Source organism: Chroicocephalus ridibundus, chromosome 3 (genome assembly GCF_963924245.1).
Source record: "Chroicocephalus ridibundus chromosome 3, bChrRid1.1, whole genome shotgun sequence".
Lineage (NCBI taxonomy): Eukaryota > Metazoa > Chordata > Aves > Charadriiformes > Laridae > Chroicocephalus > Chroicocephalus ridibundus.
Window position 1 is genome coordinate 41,959,986 of NC_086286.1, and position 17,290 is coordinate 41,977,275.

The 17,290-nt window shown below is 38.3% G+C and overlaps 1 protein-coding gene across 3 annotated transcripts in view; it reads left to right on the top strand.

Moving 5' to 3' along the window:
* The window catches only part of SMYD3 (SET and MYND domain containing 3), a 420,671-nt gene that overhangs the window by 113,407 nt on the left and 289,974 nt on the right, over nt 1-17,290 (top strand). The window lies entirely within an intron of this gene.

The following is a 17,290-nucleotide window of genomic DNA, read 5'->3' on the forward strand; positions in this document are numbered from 1 at the left end:
CCCCTGTGTGGGGGGAGAGCAATGGTGCTGGATATAAGCATTCAATTATGTCCATAGCCCCTCCCATCAAATAGACTTGAAAGATACCTGCTCAAGGAAAGGATAACAAAAAGAGAATAAAGAGACAAACTGGGTAGGGGGGTGTCTAGAAGCAATGAAGATGGGTGCCGACAAACAGTGGGTTTCAGGTAGGATTTTCAGCAGTTTTTCTGCTCAGTGACTGACAGGGTTTTTTATGAAAGCACCCTGACTTTTTAACTTCTCTTCTCTAAAACAAAGCAACATATATTGGCCTTCAGCATTCAGAGGTAATCTTTGTTAACTGTATTCATTGCTCAACAGAACTTCAGTGAGAGGTTCACTCTTCATTTCAGAGCAGGTATGGTCTCCAGAGAAGCCACAAATTAAGTGAGGTCCTGAGATTTTTCAGCTGTGATTTGAGTCAGAGAAGCTCACACTTTCATTAAGGTCAAGGTGGGCAAAAACTCAGGAAGATTGCCTAATGGCTGGAGACTTTTAACACTATATTTAAGACACTTTTTGACCTAATGGTTTTAAGCAGCTATATGTTTTGGGCCCTGCTGTGCAGAATCAGATCTATCTATCTTTATCATCTATAGTACAGTCCTTTATTATGACTTATGATGGTCTTTAAGCAATCTTAGTAAAATACATGAAAGGCAAATGATTAGACTTGTTTTTCCTCTCTGCTTTAAGATGATGGCTAAACTAATGATTTAAATGTAGCCTTTTAAAAATTAGATAAAAAGTTACTATTCAGACAACCTACATGCCAGCCCACATCCTTCAGAAATGTAGCTTGAAGTATGACAGAAGTGATAGTATCCAAAACTGTCTTGTGTAGCAGCTACAAAAGAGATGCTGACAGACGCCACAACCTTTGGGGTAAATTCCTTATTAAAAGAAAAAGCCTTTATAGAAATCTGTGCTTTGAATTGCTTTTTGCCCTCTCAAACATAGATTTTTATTTTTTTTTCCTCCTAAACTGGTAAGAAGACAGACTTCATTAATACGAAGCTGTACATGTGATGTGTTCTGCTTGGCTTTAGTTTCTCATTTTGCCCTTATTGTCGTTAAACAGTTAGTTTTATAATAGTTTTACTTCGACGGCAAGAATAAAGTGTTCTCAGTTTTTCTGTGTGTGTAAAAGATGTATTGCTTGATGGTGTAAAATGTACAGGCTTAATGGAAAAGAGACAAAATTTCTGTGTGACGGAGAAATATTCTAAATTGCATTAGAGAAGGTCTTCAGGAGAAAATCAATAAGGCACTGCTTTGTTACTAGCAGTAATTTGGATGACCTTGTATTTTTCAGCATTTACCCATATTTCCTCCCAAACTAAACAAAGTGAAGCCAAATCTGTCTTCAGGCAGTATCACTACGTTGAATATATAAATTAGGTATTTCCAGTATTGGATTAAATTCATAGGAGAAATCAACTGGTTTGGTCCGTAGTTTACCCAGCTATACAATCAAATATGTAAGGAGAGAAGAGATACAAACTAATAATGAATATAAACATAATCTAGCATTCTCTATGCAGCAGCCTTTGCAGACCAGAGACAAATCAAAGGGATTGCTAGAAAGAATGACCCGTACGCTGGTTAATAAGAGAACATGCTAAAGCATTATTGATCCAGTAAACTGGAGGCTTCTTAGTTCGTTCTTATCTCTGTCTGCTTTATGCCTGTTCACAGGCTTTTCAAGTGTAAGCACTATAAAAATTTTGAGGCTTTTTTCCTTCTGAATTCTTTCAGAGTAGGAATGAACTATTACATTAAGACGGTCACTGTCAATCTGACAAATCTGAAGGTGCCAACTTCTCCCCATGTAGTCATTTTATAAGAAAAAAGAACAGCACAGAAGTTGTTCAATTTAGCTAAAAATTGGTTTAGGTAAACTAGTGAAAACTCATACTTGGATGCATCTAGATTTATTTATGGTTGACATGAACTAAATCAGTATGAACTAAATTGTACTGCTTTTATTCTGACCAAATTATTTTCCTTCAGCCTAATAAATAATTATAAAACTAATTTCAAACTGGTGCGTTTGAATGCTGATGACTTACAGGAGGCTGTATTCAACTCTTCTACTGCAGTTTAGTTCAGTAGAGAGGTATGTCAAGTATGAAACTATCTTAATTTTCTCATAATGTTTTTGAAGTTGAAATATCAAATTGAGTTTCATCTTAAAAAGGAAAAGAAAAAACAACCGACAACAAACCTCAAACCTCACTGAGCCATTTCAAGCTGTGAGAGTGTAAGGATTTAGACACATGAACAAAGTATGTGCTGTTAACTGCTCCACGGTAGCTGTCCGTAAACATACTCTCTGGCACTTCAAGGTAAAACATTGTTAATGAGCCCCTATTCCTAAAACATATAGCGAGGATGTGCAGACTGGTGTCTCCAGTAAGAACTGATGACCTTTCAACTTCATCTATGATTACTTATCTTCATAATTCCATCTCTAATAAACTTTTTTTTAAAGTATTTGTGCTTTGAAATCAAGAAACAGATAAACTACCTAGCTCTTCTGAAATTTATGAAGGCAGTGTGGAGAAACATTTTCTGTTACTTCTGCTGAAGGTATGAAGTTGGAGTTTTGGCATCTCATCCTTCCCTTTCACCTCTGAGCTGTTGGAGATTCTGCAGGGAGCACAGAAATGGATGTCTCTGAATCACAGCAAGAGCTAATTTGTTGAGATCTGATGGCCATTAAACTCCAAAAGTAATCAACTCTAGCTACATGGTTAGAAGAATGGATGAGGTTTTAATAGACAGATATTTGGACTTATTTTCACAAGCAATTGATTTAAGGAAGATTAACATCTCTCCTATAAATTAATTTGAAATCCTATGGATATTACTGACAAGTGCCTGAATATTCATTCCTGCCTTGAGATCTGTTAAGTTCTTCTTTTCAATTACTTTTTGGCAGAAGTGAGTTTTAATCACATAATTTGGGGAGATTATTTGTTTTATCCATTTTGAATATAATCTCTTTCGAGTGTTCTCTTCAATTGAGAATTCCTTTGTTTTTTACGTTATGAGACGCTCATGACTGGTTTCTAGACCATTCACAATGTCATGTGCTTTTAGGTTTTCCTCCCAAAAGTCGCAGTCGTAATTTGTTTTTCATACATGTGACTTAAAGTGATTTTCTTCACTCTCATGTTTCATCCACTAATTCAGTAATATCCTTCAAATTTTAATCTATATGCTTTGCCATAGTATTCCTTGCACATTGTTGTTGGTTTTTAACCACAACTGCTGACAAGCAGAGATTTATTTTTTTTTTTCTCTGCCATTGCTCTCTGTAATGCCAGGTTTCTCGAGTTGATTATTTGGATGGTCATTTCCCCCTCCCTTATTTTGCATTCATCAACATGCTGTATCTTTTGCTTTTGCTTTACTAGTTCACTTTGTGTGCTCTGAAATGCCTCATTGTATTCTCTGCTCCTGCACGCTGTAATAACTTTCTCATCTGCAACTATTACTGCCATTTTTACTTTATCCATTTCTGCTTTCTTTCCTGTTCTAGATCACTGGTAAGTATGCTAACGATGGGAAGTCTGAAGTGTGTGTCATCTGAGCTGAAAAGGGACTGCTGTGCCTCTTCCTACAGCCAGTATTTCTTTCATGGTGGCATAGTAATGCCTATGCCAAGTCAAAATTTTAAAACTGACAGAATTCACTGTGCACCAAATCTGTTGGCTTTTTTCAGTGGTGAAATATGTAGGAGGGCTAAAAAATATGACAGAGAATAAAGCTGCCGGCTTCCTCCTTCCTGCTTCCAAAGCATCAAATAGGTAACTAAAATTGAAAATTTTAGCCTAAAGATTATAATTCCCCATATGTAATTACTGTATTGCATAATAATTTTTTTAAGCTCAGAAAAAAGGCGAGGGAGAATTGCTTTAAACAATGTCAGTTAATGAATTTGGACTTGAGGAATTGCTGTTCCCCACACTTAATTTCCTGCATCAGTTCAAAACCACCTACTTTTTGATGTTTCATGATCTCTGAAGCAATTAACAGTGATATCTCAAATTACAGTTCTGAATTTAGATGAATAAGCTGCAGGGATACAAGAACAGTAAGCAGCAGTTAAAATCCTGCTTTGCTGTTGATATTTCTGGTAGTTAAAAAAAAGAATAAGATCTTTCAGCACAACTGTCTGAAAGTGGGATATTTTTCCAAATTTTATGGGTGGCATCAGCAGCAAGTTTATAGTTTTGTTTACATGTTTCACCTCCTTTTTCTACTGTTTGGTGTGCGCAGAAGATACTGTTTGCAAATCATAGATTGGTCTGCATGCAAGGACAAAGCAGATATGCACAAATGCACAGATGCATTTGCAGTGATTCAAAGCACAACTCTATGCTATACATGTGCATTGCTCCGTTAACTTTCTAGATTGGAGGCAGGTATCCACATCCAATAAGCTCCTTTTAAGTGACAGCTGCAAAAAATATTGCTGCTGTTTGTATTGTTAATGAGACTCTTTTATAGATTTAATCTCTGCTGCAGTTTCCAGAGAAGAAAACTGGTATATAACCTGTGAAGAGGAAAGGGGATCACTTATTTATTTTTCCTAAGGTCAACTCATATGTTACTAATTCACTTCTTTTACTGTCTTTTCTCTTCAGCATTATTAATTTTTCCTATTTTTTTTCTAATTTTCATTGCTTCCTAGACTGATACACGTTTATTAAAACTTGCAGGTTGATGACATTCCTCAATTTAGAGAATGGCTTTCTTTGAAGATTATATAGCTTTGATGGGAGAAAATAGAAACTCTATTTCTGTAAGTAGCTTTATTGGCCATATCAAGATCAAATTATGGATTTCTAACAGAATGCGGTTTACAACTTTTATTATATATGCGCTACTGCTTTAGTCCATGCATCTTAGAATCAGTTATAAATTAAGACATTAAGGCTACGATACACAGAAGATGCAAATATTATCAATTTGCTCCAAAGATCACAATGATATTCAACATTAAAAAAATAATTTATTTAATACTGCCTCTGTCAAATTTATCCGATATTTTGAAATTATATTGGTTGTGAATTTAGCTAATTTTTAATGTGATATTGTTGACCGTATGTTAGCTGTTTCAGGGTAGTTATCAAATAATTGCTTTTTCATGTGGCTGATTTAAGCTTCATTGGTAAATCACTTAAGAACCTTTTTCTAAAGATCTTCAAGTACAGAAGTCCTCCACCTCCAGTTACATTCACAGTTTCTACTGAAGTTTTTACTCATGATGTTAAGGGAACTTTATCTTAAACTTTCTGTTTGCCCTACTGCTTTCCCTGATGTCCTTGTTACAGTCCTGTTTTTTCTCTGCCATCCTAGAGATTACAGTGAATCACGCTGTGGTATGGAATGACAGCCTCCCTTCTAGAAGGTGATTCAAATGCATGGCTTCCCTTGATACTGCCATGCCTTGTATAGTTCTTATAAGTCAGTATGTAAATTTTGCATGGATACTGTGAAACTACAAAATGACTTAAAAATTCTTCATTTTTGTTCTTTATGCAAGACTTTAGTCTTTGAAATGTCATGTCAGTGTAAGTGCCAATTTGTATGCGTAATCTGAAGGATGTCTTAACAGGAGGCTATGCTTGGATTACAAATTTGAGTAATCAGGAGAATGACAGCATTGACTAGAGTCGCACAGAGGGAAACCTGGTTACAAACAAAAGGCAAAGGGCTTGATCATGCCAGAAGATATCAACAAGAGCTTTTCCACTCTCTTATCTGCTTCTATCGCTTTGCCTGTTGCTTGTACTTTGGTAGATCTTATGTATATCTTAAGCACCTACTTTCCTCCCACATCATTAAAAGCTCTAGAAAATGCAGGCAAATATGAGTGGAGTTTCTCCTTGTTTGTATTTTGTAGCCTTTCTTTTACATTTTTTACTTTGTGATTGTGTACCATTTCTGCAATGGAAATGCTGTCTATGTATGTCATTGATAACAGCAGGACTGGCATAATTTTCAAATGCCCCGTCATTTTGCAGCTACTCTACCTTTTTTCAAAGAGGAGTTGTTATCCAATTATTTCACTGTTTGAAATTATTTACACCACACTGAATCATGAAAACGAGATGAGAGGAGTGCAGCTTTCATTGGGAGAATCAATTCTGCAACATTTTAAGCTGCCGACATGCGTGTCTCTTTGTTGTGGCTCTTGATGTATGGAGAGACATGAGCACAATTTTCTGAACTTGTTCATGGAGATTACCATTAGTGGTCATGAATTGTGGGGCCTATCTACAAGTGTCAGTGAAGGTGGCAGTTAATGCCAGTAGTGATAGCAGTTGTATTGCAAAGGAAACAGAGCAGTAGCTTACTGATATATGAAACATGTCAGAGGATAGTGTGGGGATTTACTCTTCTTCCTTAGGCTTCACCTCTGTGATTTACACAGGGATTTCCCTGTGCCCTTTTGGAAACCACTGGCAAGATGAAGGAGTAGAGGTCAGGACAAGTAAGCTGATGAGCTTTCTCTTTCTGTGCCCTGAAGAAGGATGTCAGCAGGCTGGGATTCACTGGGGCGAGGATGGGGCAATCAGAACATAAAAAGGCTGTGCTAGGTCAAGCCAAAATCCACCTAGCCCAGTCTCTTGTCTGATAGTGACCAGAAAGAAATACTTCAAGACAAATACAAAATTATGTTCCCTCCAGTGTAGTTTTCCACGATGAAGCAGGCTGTAGCCTGAGCCCTTGCAAACAAAGTTGAATCGGGGTAGTTTTGTTTAATAGGCCTAAAATGACTTGTTCTCCCCCTTAATTTAATTGCTCTTTGTTTCTATGTCTGTTTTCTACAGCATCCTACAGCAATGCAGTCTGTAATGTAGTTATCCTTTATATGGTGTTTAATTTGTTGTGAACATTCTGCATGATATTCCTGTTCAGCTTCATATTTCTCATGTGTGAGAGAATGAGTATTTGTTCATCATCTCCCTTCCATGTGTAATTTTGCCTCATATCTAAGATGTCTTTCTCCGAGGTGAGTCTCCTGAGCTTCTCTTGATACAGACATCACTCCATAACTTCCATCTGCAGCACTGCTCTTCTCTATAATGTTTCCAATTCTGTTACATTCCCTTTGAAATAGGATGACCACAGCTGCACGCTGTGCTAGGGAACTGGATGCTTTATGGAGTTTGTTCATTGTCTTTATTCATTTTTTCTGTTTTGTTCTCTGTTCCATTCCTAGTAACACCTACCATTTAATTTGCCATGTTCACTGCTACTTGGCTTTCAACTGATACTTTCAGAGAAGTTTAAACAAAGACACAAAAATCTCTTTTCTGATTGGTGTCAGGATTTGACTCTAAAGCCCACTATGGTGTGTGCGTCGTCATGGTTATTTTTTATAAATATGTTACTCTGCATTTATCAAAGTTGAATTTAATCTGCTAGTTTATTTTTCAGTCCCTCATTATAGAAATTCCACAGGTCTTCATGGTCAGTTTGGGGCTTGATTATCCTGAATAATTTTGTATTGTCAGCAGACTTGACCAGCTCACCTTCTTTTGCACAGTGAAAGTTCTGGCACAGATGCCTGTGAGACTCCACAGACCCATTCCCCATAATGAAAACTGGCCATTTCTATAGTAAGTATTAATTTCTGAGAAGGTTCTTCCTCCTACTTGATGAAATCTCAGCTTCTAGGAGGGAAGAATTTTTGTGCAGAAGTTTGTAAAACCCTTTCTTGGAAATTCAGGTTGTCTGTCAGCTAAATCACAGTCATCCACTCCATAAGCTAGATGATTTCTTTGAAGATGTTGGGAGATGAGGTGTAGTTTCTTCCCAGGAGAGATATATTGATTCATTATAATAATCTCTATGACTATTAATTCTGTTATCTTATTTGGTTACTTCTACCATTTTGGGTAGTATAGAAGTTGAACTTGGAGGTGTTCATTTCACAGGTGCTCTCTGAAACTGTTTTGCACCATCCATTTCATTTGTCAGTTTTCTGGTGTTAAAACAGAAATCGGATTTGTCACTTTGATGCACTTGCTGTTTTGTGTGTGTGTGCCATTTATGTATGTGCGAAGTGACTTGCTGTTTGTTTCGTGAGCAGCATCAGTTCCCATGAGGAACACTTTGGCCACAGATCACTCTTCTCCCAGGATGCTGTGGTGCTTGTAACTCAGTGATATAATGGTTTTGCCTACACAAAGCTTTCTGCTCCGTTGTCCCTGTCCGTACCTGCTGTAGTGGGGCAGACTTCATCACACTGTTTACATCAACTGTGCTATAAATTGTTCAAGAAAATGTTCCGGTTCAAAATTCCTCCTCTTCTAAATTATTTTTAATGGGAGTCTCTCTCTTTTGTGGTTCATAATGATTAACATCTTGTGCCATATGACAAAGATTATAGCTGGGAACAGGGGAAAAGAGTAAAGAGTCCATAAAATGCTATCGCCATCAAAGCCCTTGTATTGTCAAATGACAGCGTGTATGAGCTGACGTCACAAGGGGTGCTTGGTTGGAAAAGGAGCTGGTTTATGATAGAACATAATGATAAACAATGTTTTTTACACCTAACCGAAATACGCTATTGAAAGCTACAGCAACTAATAAATGATAGTTACCAATAAATTATATAGTTTACCATTTATCATCTGTTTTGTTGTAACAATAGCCTGAATATTAAGTGTCAGGGTTATAAAAAGTTATGAGTCTCTAAGAATGCCATAAAATACTCTGCTAGCTCTAGTATCTGGCAAACCACAGAAATCATGTTGCTGTTAAGATCTCTAGGTCAAATTCTAAGGTGATTGTGGGTGTGGTGACTGTCTGCCTTGATGTCAATAAAACCTTCCTGATGGATGTTGCTCATTCAAGAGTTGACCACTAAGTTGGCTAAGGATCAATATTGCTTACTTTGAGATTCCCTGGGTGGCGATAGATTTCCCATAGCCACAGTGTAGTATTTGTGCTAAGCTAGATGCTGTAAAGGTAGTTATTATTGTACTGCTTAGGGCCTGAAGTTCAGGCTGCACACCAACCACCTGCGCAACACAGCCCACTATAAAACACAAAGCAGTTTTTAGGAGAGCTACCAAATGTGATTGACGACTAAAAGGTAAATACTCCCCAGATATACCATTTCCCCCATGACGGTAATTGATTAGACTTACAACAGAACAGTTGGTAGAAGAAACCACATTACCTGACTAAGTCTGCAGGTTTGGTGGTGAGCAGCACACTTCCAAAACGATGCAGAGGTGAGTGTTGCTTTGATATGTCTGCAGTGGTTGTAATAGTTCTTAACAATTCTCCTTAAAACAGTTGCTAAGTGTACATGGGTTTTTAAACTACATATGTGTTTTCTTGTGTGTGGTACTCTTTCTGGCTACTTATTCAGAGTAGAAAATGAGTTAAAGGAACATAGGTTTGGGATTTAGCTTCAGGTCAAATTATAGTTTGGCTTTGAAATGAAGGGAAAGATTTGCTTTTAGGTATGAAAGGAGCACTTGGAGTGAGGCATAATGTATTGCACACCCTCTCATTTAATTTATTTCTTTATTATTAATGTTACTGTGCTGTGTAGCTCATGGGGGAAGGAGGTCCCACCGAGAATGGCTTTGGGAACTGTGGCTGCTACAGAGCTCTTCTGAGCACTGTGGGGCTGGGTGGCCTGGAGGGCCATGGCTGGGGGCTCATGGCCACTTTGGAGGTGGGAAATTGCACCTGCTATCAGGAGGTAGGAGTCGGAAAGGGCTGTGATACAGAGAGCAGCAAAGGGTCCATCCAGGTTTTGAATGCAGCTGCTTTCCCTGGTGGGATGCTGCCTTCTGTCTTGCTGTGCTCACTGCATTCAGGAGCTCTTGTGCATGGAATTCCTCTGCTTGTGGGTGTGTGTTCAGAATAGAAAATAGTTGGAGGAGACATGGGGATCAGGCTTAGCTTCAGAAGGTGCTAAGGAAACAGTAGAAGCTGGTTTAGACATGATAAGAAATTTTGCTAGTTGAGAAGCAGAGGCTCCCAGCACCCCAGCTCAGTGAGATTCTCACTCTGCAACAGAAGCAGAAATCCATTGATCAGTTGGTCAATGGCATCATGTCTCTGCATAAAATATGAGCAGTTAAGTTAGAAACAGTGTTTAATTTCCTTCTTTGCCTTTGATGTCCAGCGTTGTGTGCACTTGTACCGCGGTTGAGATCTTGTATCGCACAGCTGGAAATTTGGGCTTAGACTGTAGAGTTTGGTGGAAGTGAGCTGTTCTCATGAGACTCCTGGTTTCTTTAGAACAAGCACCAGAAGAGTAAGTGAGACAGGCATGATCAAAAAGAGAGTTTTCATGTTTCTGCCAGCGTATGCTTGCGAATCCCTTGTACTGGTGTGTTGTTAGTGCTATTTATTCTTTGCTGTGTTGTAACAAGATCTCCATCACTGACTATTTGTTCAAGGCTGGTGACAAAGTGCATTAGCAATGCATAAAGATGACACTTGAGATTTTTGGTGATCTACTCCTGCTTCATAGCATTCGTGATTACTGAGATTTGATTGCTACTTCAGTATGCTATGGATCCTACTAAAAATGGCAAGGTCTGAGTACAATATTTCTATGACATTTGGAAAACTTTGTCTTTCACTGTGTAGTGACATGGGCATGAGCACAATGATCTTAAGTTGATTGGGGCCCTCTTTGCTTGGGGAAAAAAAAGTATCCATACCAGTATACTCCAACCATTCTATGTAGATAACTTTATTTTTATTTCTGACTCACTTTTATTGATTTGTTTTGGGGAAGGTTTTTTCCTTCTGGGCTGCTGTGCAATTACTCAGGTTCAGGGACTGTTGTTCAGAAACAAGGACAAGTTTTTATATAGAATTCTTGTGGTTTTGTACTTGAAGAGTTGGCTTAAAGAAATATTTTGCTTGTATAATAGAAAATCTCATTTATTCATTAACAACCAATGTCATACAGAAAAGCTGAGAAGTCTTCTAAAGCTTTGAAAGTTTTTGTGGTGCTATGCTGTTGTTGGGGTTTGGGGTTTTTCTTGGATTTTTTTTATTGGTTTTGTTTGGTGGTGTCTCTTTGAGATCATCACCGGTGCAAGATAACCATCAGAATCAGTTGAACCGTTATCCTAGATAAATTAGAAAAGATAAAATAGCATCATAGGATAACTTACGCCCAAATCAGTGCTGAAAAGCAGGATCTGCTCTGAGGTCAGACTAGGATGCTCAGGGCTTTACGCAGTCATCCCCTCTAAGGACGGCAAGACTGCACAGCCTTGCTGGGCAGCCCGTTGTGTAATCTGTAAACCTAAATGAGGCTGCCATTGCAAATGTTTCAATACCTCTTTTATTTTCTCTTTTATTACAGGACTGCCGTTTAAATTTAGTTAGTGTTACGCCGCAGCAGCTGCTGTGCATTTGTGAGCTGCTTTGTGTTTTAATAAAGCTCTATTAACATCATTCTTAATTATGGATGGGCAATACAAGTCAGAAGTATAGAAAGCTTAACATTTTCAATGATGCCAAAAGACATTTATCAGCCTTTGTGAGTTATGGGTTGTATTTCTAGCCCTTATTGTATTTATGGCAAAGAGATACTATCTTGTGCAGTTGTGTTGTGAGCCTGAACTCTACTCTTTTACAAAGTTAAATTGAAATGAAGTTTAAGGATTGATCCTCTGTAGAGTAGCTGAACAAGATTAATGTTAATTGATGGTTTCAGATAAGCATCAGTGCTAAATAATATAGCTACATTTAATTTTTAATATGATTTAGACTTACACATACGGATGGATCAAAAAAAGGAACCTGAGTACTTCCTTGGCTGTACAAAGCTCCTAGCATTGCTTCATTTGTAAATTCAAGAGAGAAGATGCTTTATTTATGTGGATTGTTCATTTAAAGAAAAACAAAGTCTTCAAAGTCGCCTAGAAAAAATTACTTTAGAATCTCATTGAAGCTGAGGGTAAAAACCAAGAACAAAAAATGGTACTAGTGCAATTGTTCAGTAAGTGAGAATTATAATTGGAAGTTAGGAATTTTGGAATTTATTACAGAAATTATTGTTAGAAAAGCTAGGTAGGTAAAAAGAGTCTGAATACCATCAGTTTAATTTCCAGTGGATTTTATGCAATAAAACAATGACTAAGGTAAAGTAAAATTTAGCGTTTGTTGAATGTACGTTAGATTATAGTGGCTTTTTTTTAATGATGCTGTAGACTATTTTTTTAAATTCTATTTGTCTCCTTATAGCCTCACTTCCAGGCAGTTAGGTCTGTATTTCTTAAATAGTGTGTATATATGGTTATATATATGTATTTAAAATATAATAATCTAAGCTGAAGTCTGAATTTCCAGCAGTTGCAATTCCCTGAGCATTTAATAATTATAACTCTTTGTATTTATTATTACCACTAAGGTTTGCTTTATAAGTTTTGCTTTAACATATAGCATAGTTTATTATTGAAATGCACGTGGCAACACTTAGTTGGAAACTTTAAAGCATGCTGCTCTATGGTCTGTTTAATGACTAGGAGTTATTCTAAAAGCATTTGTCTCGGAGTGGCAGAAATCATGCTTTGCCCTGCGCCGTCCTAGGGCACTACTGACCTCCTGTCCCCATCCACAGCGGAGCCAGAGGTAGGCTGGATCTGGCTAGCAGCATTAAGAAAGTTCACTCTTTGTGCATCAGTGTGCTCTCTGCCAAGCGTGAGGTGCCTGAGCAAAACTGCAGCCCACCACGGGTTCCCCTTCCCTGATTTATACTTGGCCAGTACTACAGCCTCCTTTCTCCTGTTTCAAACATTGAGCGCCTTCATTCCTACCTAACTGCCAGAATCTTGAAATCAAAACATTGATTTATATTTTCGGTAGTAACCAAATACTGCTTTCTGTGAGAAAAAGCAGAGTGGAGGGAAAAAAAAAAGAGATTTATTCCAAGCTACTTAGGGAACTACTTTTCTACAACCCTAACCATGCATATTCCTAATATCAAGGTTTTAGGGTGAAAAACATATTTTCTTTTTATTTAATAGTGACGACTTTCTGCACAATCACAAGTGTGTAGTACCCCAGGTGTTGGAGGACAAACATGAGCTGCTGCTACTTGCTGGTGCTGCAGCATGTTTGCCACATTGCCATCCCTGCCAGTTCTTCAGCTTGTAGAAGTCAGCTCCTGGGTGGTTTCTCTAGTTTTTCTAATTGACTTGTTGGTTGTGGAGGTGGTAGATCCGTGCTCACAGAAACTTGTATTTCCTGGCTTCCAGGTGCTGGCTGGAGCTCTGTGGGAACAGGGAGCTGCTGCAGGGTTTTAGAAACCTGGGACAGAAAGGGGTTTTTTCCCACTGGCTTCAGGAAGGAAGCTGATGAATCTGCCTCTCTTTGCAATTTTAATGCTACCAGGCATGCTACAAACATTTGTGAGGCTTATCCAAGCCTGTTTCTGTTAACATGTGTGTCTTTAGGAATGAAACTCAAGTCCAGAAAACTTCCTGTGTGATACTGCAGCATATTTTTGGATAGTTGGTAGTTTTAAACCATGTTGGTGCCAAATTACTGTCAGCATACAAAACAAAGAGGTTTTGATATTTTATTTTTTTTTAATGAAGAAATTTCTAAACCTTACTAGCTGTGACCATTAGAAGCTGCTTTTTGTCCTCACTGCTGCAGTGCTTTTCCATCTCCTCCTTTGCCCTTGGCTTTCTGCATCTTCATGTCTTTTATCTTTTGTGCTCTCCCATTTCCCTTTTCACATGTAAATGCAACATTAAAATATTGAACGCTATGTATTATTTCTCTTCTCATTCTCTGTTTTCAGGCATCTGCTAATTTTTTGATCCCCTAATTCTGTCTTTGGGAGCTTATTTATTTTTTTTTCTGCTTGTACAGTTCTGTTCCTCTCCTCTTTTGCATCATTCATGTCCTGTCAAAGCTCGTTCCATAACGCTGACCATCCTTGTTATCCCTCCCTCCCCGCTCCCATCCCACACAAATGCACCGTGCTTATGTTCCCACCGTGCCACTCCTGGGCTGAGCTGCGTTGGTGCTGTGCATCTTCAGCCATGGGACTGTGCCTTCGGGGGGCTGGGGGAGAAGGGAATAAACCCTCACCAGTGGCTCTGTCTAGTGAATTTGGACAAATTTAGGATGTGGTAATTTAATCATGGTATGTGATGAATGTGCAAGAGAAAAGGATAGCTGTCTGCCCCTTATCTTTAATGAGAGGGTTTTACAGGAGTTTGGGTGTAACGATCCTGAAAGGAGGATGCACTTCATAGTTTACTTACTGCAGTACCAAAATCACAAAATCATATTGGGTTTTTTGGGCTTGGTTCTTTTTTTTTATTATTATTTTTTATTATTATTTTTAAGCACTTCATAACTGGGAGTTGGTTAGGCAAAACAAAAAGTGAATTTAGGATTAATCTCCCTGACTATGCAAATGCTTGTCTCTTGATAATGGGAAGACTAAACCCTTAACTTACGCTTGCATACAAGCTTTGTATTTTTATTTCATCACTCAAGTTTCCTTAGAGCCATCACAATCTAATTGTAAATGAGAATAAAGAATAAGTGATCGTCATATGTTCAAGTGGCCAAATGCTTTTTCTATGACAGAATCAAAATGAAATAGAAATGGCTGGGAACAATTTTTATTTTTTTTCTAATAGGGAAAAATTTTGTGAATATGTTTTACAGTGCTTGATTTTATAGTGTCTCAGACAAAAAATGCTTCCAGGCTGCTGTGTATTGTGAGATAGGTGAGGACTGAATGTTAAACTCCTTGAAGTCATATTAATAAACAAAAGCATAGATAATGCTATGAGGATTATTGTTAATTTTTGCACTTCTCTATGTAAACAGGAATAAGTACTTACTAGTGTAGGTATAAATCGTCTCTAAGAATATTTATGAAGAAAAGGGGTGGAGGTAGCGAAGAAGTACAGCTGGAATGTGAATGTTCAGCACAATGAACATGGGATAAAAGCACACCAGTTTGGTTTTGGGAGGATTTTGTGTTGATTTGCCTTTCCAGAGGGAGGAGTGTGGTGAGTGTGTGGGTAGGGACGTGCCTGGAGTTCTGCCTCCCTATTTGTCTCTTCCCTTCAAGGGGATTTCAAACTCAGATGGTCTGAAGCAAAGCAGACAGGAAAATGCAGTTAATAGCAGTCATAATAAAAGTGATATACAACAAATAATAGTTGGTTATGAGGGAAGAGTTAGGGGGATTAAGCTTATTTAGCCTTCGGTAACAGCCACAGGTTGCTCTCAGGCTGCTGCTCCGTGGACGGATGCAGACCGCAGAAGGGAGCACGGTGCCTGTGCCCTTGGACCTGGCTCTGTCCTGGGAAGGCACAGTCTCACGTGTGGTGGTGGGTAGCTCTTTGGAGGGCTCTTCTCCAGAGCCCCTTACTGCAGGCAGATCACCCTCAGCCTGCTCTGGTGTCCCCTTTCACTCCCATGCGTCCCCTAAGGGAAGCCTGCCTTTGCCTGCTGTGCTGGCTGTGAGCCTCTCTGATGTCTGCGGTGAAATACCTAGGGAGCAGGATTTTAAAATTAAACTGCTTCTTAGAAGTGAAGTAGTTTTATTATTTTGCAAAGTAAGAGAGCAAATCTAAATTATTTATAAATGCTATCATGGAATCTAGAGAAAGAGCGAGTTTGTGAGACACACAGGCTGAGCATCTTTTTTTTTTTTTTTTTTTTTTTTCCCCACCCTCCCCTCCTATGCTGTAAGTGCACCTTGAAATGCCGTTACCTGCAGTAGCTGGGAACAAGGTAATTTGTAATGTGCAACAGCTAATTTTTCATTGTGGTTCCACTGGGGCATAATGCAAAACAATCCAGTATAGGTACAGTGGTGCTGCAATAACCCGCATTCAGAGCAGGTACCATGTCAGTTGCTGTATCCTGTCACCTTCGGCCGATAATGAAGCTATTTGCAAAATCACTGTAGGCTTTTAAATATATTTCACATATTGTACTTTTTGCAAAGTATAGAAGCCTATGCAGGAGGAAAAAATTCAGCTTGGGCCATTATAAAAAAAAAAATAAAAATGCAACTTATAGTTAGCTGATGTCTTCCCAAATGTAGGAGCCTTAATTAAGTTAAGGAGCTAATTTGGTGAACCAGATAGAAAGAGAAATGTTTTCAGAGCCAGCTTAGGCAATTGTCTGAGGTGGGGTTTTTTTGTTTTTTTTTTTCTAAATTGTAGCACATGTGAAGGAGCTGGGAAATGCTGGCTCTTTTAGACTGGCAGCACCCTGTGATGTATTGGCTTTGAGAAGAATCTGGTTTAGAACAACTTTCAGCAGGACACTGAGCTGCTGTATTTCAGAAGTGTTGGTGCACAGCTGCAGAATTAAGCTGCCCCATGAATTTTGTTCTGTTGTCTGGAAGCTCAGCTTTCAGCTGCAATAAAGCTTAAAAGTTAAAAATAAAAAAATTTTTTTTTTCTTTTTTGAGAATTAGGTCCTAAACTGCTCTGTGTTTCACCTACTGCAATTTGTGTCTCTTCTCAGTCACCTAAGTAAGAGGCAGCATGCCCTGCGTCCAGCCAGAGCACTGATATGGTCATTCTGCTGATGTTCCCTCAGACAATTTTTTGTATTTCTCTTGTTTTACCCAGCCTCTAATTCTCCTGTAACTTGCTGAAATGTGATGTCTTGCAGACCACTGTTCTGTTGTCAAATTAAGCTAAAACTGGCCAGAAAATTTGGGAGTTACTTGGAGGCGATCTGATAGGCTCTGTGATTGATTGTATAAGTCTGCTTTTGTGTACCCTGTGACTAAAAAACCATGCCAACCCCCAAGAAAAAGAACCCCTTAATTTTGCTACAGAGGTGGTATTCAAATGTCCCTGTGTGTTTGATCTGCGTGTTTGGGTTCAGCAATATGTATTATTGTACTACTGTGTTACTTTATATTACAATATTTTAAGTATTACTGTACATAGCAGTATCTATATTATTAACACGCTGGTACTCTGCAATGGGTTTTTCTTCTCGACAGAGCAAGTTCTGCTGTATTATATTTAGTTCCTAGAGAATCCCTGAAAGGTGACTGAAATTTTACTTCTCGAATTGCATCGTAATTCCTTCTGTGTGAGAGAGTCAGAAAACCCATTCTGCAAAGCTAGATTCTATCTCCTTTTTGTAGATAACAGGATTTTTTTTTTATTTTATTTTTTTTTTGCTGTGTAATCGCAATCCTCTTACAAGGCTGCCTGAATTAGCAATTCTGATAATCATAAGTGGTATGCTTCCT